The sequence below is a fragment of the Schistocerca gregaria genome, chromosome 4 (genome assembly GCF_023897955.1).
Source record: "Schistocerca gregaria isolate iqSchGreg1 chromosome 4, iqSchGreg1.2, whole genome shotgun sequence".
Classification (NCBI taxonomy): Eukaryota; Metazoa; Arthropoda; class Insecta; order Orthoptera; family Acrididae; genus Schistocerca; species Schistocerca gregaria.
The window spans coordinates 85,731,582-85,738,053 of record NC_064923.1 but is presented as its reverse complement, the minus strand read 5'-3'; the positions used below and the strand labels follow the sequence as shown (position 1 = coordinate 85,738,053).

Here is a 6,472-nt window from a genome sequence, read left to right as displayed (position 1 = left end):
AATAACGATAAAAGCAGAGAAAACCAAAGTTCACACGTCGGACTCCCATCGCCAATGACGCCTATGGATATCAGACCAGCCACTCCCCTGGGCAACAACTGTAAAATACCTTGGAGTGCAACGGGACGCCAAACTGCTGTATAGTAATCACATTATGAAGAAGAAGACGTCTGGCCTCAGAATGTTGGGAGGTCTCCTCCCATTTCTGAAGAGCTCTTACCTCAGCCAACGCACGAAACTCCAGTTCTACCACGCCACAGTCAAACCATCTATTTTGTAGTGATCGACCTCTTGGGGTACTACGTGTGCCACTAACTACAAGAAGTTACAGGTTGTACAAAGCAGATTCCTACGATGGATCACTGGAGCCCAGTAGTGGATCCGGAATCATGATGAAACTTCCTGGCAGATTAAAACTGTGTGCCCGACCTTCTGCCAGAAGGGCTTCTGTAAAGTTTGGAAGGTAGGAGACGGATACTGGCAGAAGTAAAGCTGTGAGTAGCGGACGTGAGTCGTGCTTCGGTAGCTCAGTTGGTAGAGCACTTGCCCGCGAAAGGCAAAGGTCCCGAGTTCGAGTCTCGGTCGGGCACACAGTTTTAATCTGCCAGGAAGTTTCATATCAGCGCCCACTCCGCTGCAGAGTGAAAATCTCATTCTGGAAACATCCCCCAGGCTGTGGCTAAGCCATGTCTCCGCAATATCCTTTCTTTCAGGAGTGCTAGTTCTGCAAGGTTCGCAGAAGAGCTTCTGTAAAGTTTGGAAGGTAGGAGACGGATACTGGCAGAAGTAAAGCTGTGAGTACCGGACGTGAGTCGTACTTCGGTAGCTCAGTTGGTAGAGCACTTGCCCGCGAAAGGCAAAGGTCCCGAGTTCGAGTCTCGGTCGGGCACACAGTTTTAATCTGCCAGGAAGTTTCATATCAGCGCACACTCCGCTGCAGAGTGAAAATCTCATTCCGGAATCATGATATTCATCGAGCCTTAAGCGAATCTCTCAGACAATGTCAAGGAGAAGGCACGAACGTTGTTTCGGTAGTTGGACATGATACGTGACAGTACACCACAACTCACCACAGTAGGTACGGTAGAACCCTTACGCAACCACAAATATAAATTACAGAAGGCGATAGTATTTGAGCCTCCGTAAATGATATCCCTACCTAATTCTCCATAATTTAAGGACATAAAGTCCTTTAGCACTTCTACACACATGTTTTCAAACACACACCAAAAGCAACGAGTTAAAGGACCCTTCTGTGTGCCCAGACTAAAGCTCAAAGAAGAATAAATAAATAAAGAGAAAATTTTTATCCTTTCCATTTTCTACAGAAGTAAAAATCAACGAAGTTGATCAGACTTCTGCACCACCACCACACAATAAAAAATAAAATAAAAAAAAGAACGTTTCATGCCGATTTGACGTTTGCTGCATGTTGCCTTCGTGGTGACATTTTACTGGCCGGCAGAGTGTTTCAACAACGCAGTGTCCGCGACGTCGAGGCGAACGCGCCGCCGCTCTGCAGGGCAGAATACACAGTAGCCGCACCACGCCACACCACACCACAGGGCACGTCGCCCGCCCGCCTCAGCGACTGCAAGCCTATTAGCGCGACACGGCGGGAGCCGGCTACCCGCTTACCCGCTCCACAAACACCTGCGCCGCAATCCGCTCTCCCCTGCTCTGCCCACACGTCTGTCGCACGGCCCTCCCTCCTCCATCGTGTGTTCCCGAGGACTGCACCATCTTCTTACGTACTCGCAAGCTGCACCGATCTCGTTCACATCTTGTTGTTGCGCTTACCTACAACACGTACTGCCTTACTGTCTGCGTATGTCCATATCTCTATATCTTTATGTGCACGCACCAACAAAGGTTTTCCATGACCCCTTTGTTTGAAATTCGTGCCACAAAAAAAAAAAAAAAAAAAAAAAAAATGTGTGTTAGGCTTGCGTATGCAGGGCGATTCAGCTGCACCTACCGACGTAATTTTATGCAACCAGCAACGTTATAATTGGCCATTACAAAACACGTGCGAGAATTTCGAATTCTCTCGCTCGAGCCGCACAAACTAGTAGTCCTACAGAAAAAAAGAACATGACCTTTTTGTGGGAAGTTTTATCTACTGAGATATGTGTAACTTAGGAAGTCGAGATGAGGGGTACACTTAGCATGGAAGGCCAAGGGCCCTATAATGTCACTCCTTAAACACAGCAACTACCAAAACAGTAAATTAACAATTAATTCAAGACAATATTTATAAAACAGCTATGACACACTCAACACATGGCCATCTTTAAGACAATACCAAAATCGCAGATAGCTTGCTTCTTAAGAAAGACAGCAGATTATAATCACGAAGACTGACTTAAAGAGATGAGCCACAAAGATTTCAATACTTAAAAGAACAATAAATTACAATATGGAGGTAATTTAAGAAACGTGACACAGATAATTATTTTTTAATGAGCAAAAATTTGCAATATAAAAGTGATTTATGAAAGGCAGACCAGTTCATTAAGAATCCAAATAACACAAACAGCGGAACAAGTTACCAATTAATACAATTCATTCAAAAACAAATTTTAAAAACTTTTTTTAAGATTACATGAAACACGTAAAAAGTTTACCAAATGGGCAGTGACGCCAGGCTGCTCTGGGCAAACGGTTACTTAACTTAAAATGCCTGAAGCAACAGACCAGCCGTCCAAAACAACACCTAAACGCCGTGGACCAATCGGGAGTAGCTTCCCATTAGACGGCACGTCACAGCTTCTGTGCACCGAAGTGGGACGTGGCGCTGCTCCCGCACACCCCAGCTGGCAAAAAACTGGAACACAAACAGACCGCAGAAGACACAGCAAACACCAACCGAACATCAATTAATATAAGTCAAGAGATTAATAAACAATATAATCCAATACTGAGATCATTCAAAAAAATGCGCGTATATACAGGAACTACGTATACAGGGTGTTTCAAAAATGACCGGTATATTTGAAAGGGCAATAGAAACTAAACGAGCAGCGATAGAAATACACCGTTTGTTGCAATATGCTTGGGACAACAGTACATTTTCAGGCGGACAAACTTTCGAAATTACAGTAGTTACAATTTTCAACAACAGATGGCGCTGTAAGTGATGTGAAAGATATAGAAGACAACGCAGTCTGTGGGTGCGCCATTCTGTACGTCGTCTTTCTGCTGTAAGCGTGTGCTGTTCACAACGTGCAAGTGTGCTCTGGACAACACGATTTATTCCTTAGAACAGAGGATTTTTCTGGTGTTGGAATTCCACCGCCTAGAACACAGTGTTGTTGCAAAAAGACGAAGTTTTCAACGGAGGTTTAATGTAACCAAAGGACCGAAAAGCGATACAATAAAGGTTCTGTTTGAAAAATTTCAACGGACTGGGAACGTGACGGATGAACGTGCTGGAAAGGTAGGGCGACCACGTACGGCAACCACAGAGGGCAACGTGCAGCTAGTGCAGCAGGTGATCCGACAGCGGCCTCGGTTTTCCGTTCGCCGTGTTGCAGCTGCGGTCCAAATGACGCCAACGTCCACGTTTCGTCTCATGCGCCAGAGTTTAAACCTCTATCCATACAAAATTCAAACGCGGCAACCCCTCAGCGCCGCTATCATTGCTGCACGAGAGACATTCGTTAACGATATAGTGCACAGGATTGAAGACGGCGATATGCATGTGGGCAGCATTTGGTTTACTGACGAAGCCTATTTTTACCTGGACGGCTTCGTCAATAAACAGAACTGGCGCATATGGGGAACCGAAAAGCCCCATGTTGCAGTCCCATCGTCCCTGCATCCTCAAAAAGTACTGGTCTGGGCCGCCATTTCTTCCAAAGGAATCATTGGCCCATTTTTCAGATCCGAAACGATTACTGCATCGTACTATCTGGACATTCTTCGTGAATTTGTGGCGGTACAAACTGCCTTAGACGACACTGCGAACTCCTCGTGGTTTATGCAACATGGTGCCCGTCCACATCGCACGGCCGACGTATTTAATTTCCTGAATGAATATTTCGATGATCGTGTGACTGCTTTGAGCTATCCGAAACATACAGGAGGCGGCGTGGATTGGCCTCCCTATTCGCCAGACATGAACCCCCGTGACTTCTTTCTGTGGGGACACTTGAAAGACCAGGTGTACCGCCAGAATCCAGAAACAATTGAACAGCTGAAGCAGTACATCTCATCTGCATGTGAAGCCATTCCGCCTGACACGTTGTCAAAGGTTTCGGGTAATTTCATTCAGAGACTACGCCATATTATTGCTACGCATAGTGGATATGTGGAAAATATCGTACTATAGAGTTTCCCAGACCGCAGCGCCATCTGTTGTTGAAAATTGTAACTACTGTAATTTCGAAAGTTTGGCTGCCTGAAAATGTACTGTTGTCCCAAGCATATTGCAACAAACGGTGTATTCCTATCGCTGCTCGTTTAGTTTGTATTGCCATTTCAAATATACCGGTCATTTTTGAAACATCCTGTAAATGACTAGCTTTACAAAATACGAGTCTTTACTGCTAACTGAGTGAGTGCCTTCAAATAAATGCACGTATGTAAGTGACTGAAATGTTACAGCAATATACCAGTGACGTCGACTTGATGGCAATCAAAATACACTGAACATCTCATACAGACAATACTTAACTTCTGGATACTGTGCCAAAAGTCAAAAAATATAACAGACACACCTTTCTGCTAATCAGCTTCCTAATAGTAATCGAACCAGCGGATTTTTAAAAGGATGTAGTAACTGCTGGTCTTGATGGGATCACAATCTTTTCCGGCTGCTCTCACTTCAACAACGCGTTCATTAGGCAACCAAGCAAAAAGTACACTCGCTGGAACGCAAATGGTTCAACGAAACGTAGGCACCAAAACCACTTACACCTTCGATGGATAGTGTTGTTCGAGGTGGTCTCCAGAGATGAATCTCTCCGAGAAAACAGGCACCAGGGCAATGCGACGAACAGCGTCCGGAGTTGACATCAGTTAGGTCCACCAGAAACTCGCGACCGTCTTACGAGGTAGGCCCGGCGTGCCGCTGCTGGACGAGCACGCGTGTTTTCCTCTTTCGTCCACTGAAGCACGTCCTGGCGTCCCCCACTGACGCGAGAACGAAACACACGCGACATCGCAACAGGGGCAGCGATCCTAGTACAGCCGCGTAATTGGCAGTGTCATGGCGAAGAGCTGGTGACCAGAAAAGGCGCACCATGGCTCAATATGATTTTATTGGAGGTCGCGGTTTTCCAGTTACGCTACTTCAGACGCACTTTCACTCTCAAATTCATCCCCCACTAGTCATGATATCTAGTATGTCGTTCGTGGCATTCCCTTTTTCCTTTTCTTTGGAGTCACCAATCATTTGATTGCGGCCCACCACGAATTCCTCACTCGTGCCAACGTCTTCAGCTCAGAGTAGCATCTACAACCCATGTCCTCAATGATTAGCTGGATGTATTCCAATCTCTTGTCTTCGTCTACAGTTGTTACGCTCTACAGGTCCCTCTAATACCACGGTTTCATTTCTTGATTTCTTAACAGATTTCCTATCATCCTGTCCCGCCTCCTCGTCAATGTTTTCCACACATGCCTTTCGATTCTGTGCAGAACCTCCTCATTCCTTTCCTTATCAGTCCACCTAATTCCCCTGTAGCACCACATCTGGAATATTTCGATTCTCTTCTGTTCCGGTTGTCCCACAGTCACGTTTTACTACAATCCAGTGCTGTTCTCCAAACGTACTTTATCACAAATTTCTTCCGAAAATCAGGTCTATATTTGATACGACTAAACTACTCTTGGTCAGGAAAGCTCTCTTATCCCTGTACTACACACAACGGAGGGTTATCTGTTGAGAAGCTAGAGAAATGTGTGGTTCCTTTTCAGTAGCTGCAGGGGCAACAGTCTGCATGATGCACTGATCTGGCCTTGTAATATTAACCAAAACTGCGTTTCTAAACTGGTACTGCGAACGGCTGAAAACAAGGGGAAATTACAGCCCCAATTTTTCTTGAGGGCATCCGAATTGACTGTACGGTTAAATGATGATGGCGCCTTCTTGGATAAAATATTGCGGAGATAAATAGTCCCCCATTCGGATCTCCGGGCTGGGACTACTCAGGATTACGTCGTTATCAGGAGAAACAAAACTTGTGTTCTACGGATCGGAGCATGGAATGTCAGATCCCTTAATCGAGCAGGTAGTTAGAAGAATTTAACAAGGTAAATGGATACGTTAAAGTTAGATATAGTGGGAATTAGTAACGTTCTGTGGCCGGAGGAACAAGACTTCTGCTCAGGTGAATACACGGTTATAAATATTAAACGAAACAGGGCTAATTCAGGAGTAGGTTTAAAAATGAATAAAAAATAGGAGCGCAGGTCGGCTACTACGAACAGAATAGTGAACGCATAATTGTAGCCAACATAGACACGA

General features: G+C 45.2%; 1 non-coding gene across 1 annotated transcript; it reads left to right on the top strand.

Annotated features, from left to right (window-relative positions):
- The first annotated feature begins 515 nt into the window (after positions 1-515).
- Trnas-cga (transfer RNA serine (anticodon CGA)) lies at positions 516-590 on the top strand. The gene has a single exon. It is a non-coding gene; the product is annotated as a tRNA-Ser (tRNA).
- Positions 591-6,472: the final 5,882 nt, after the last annotated feature.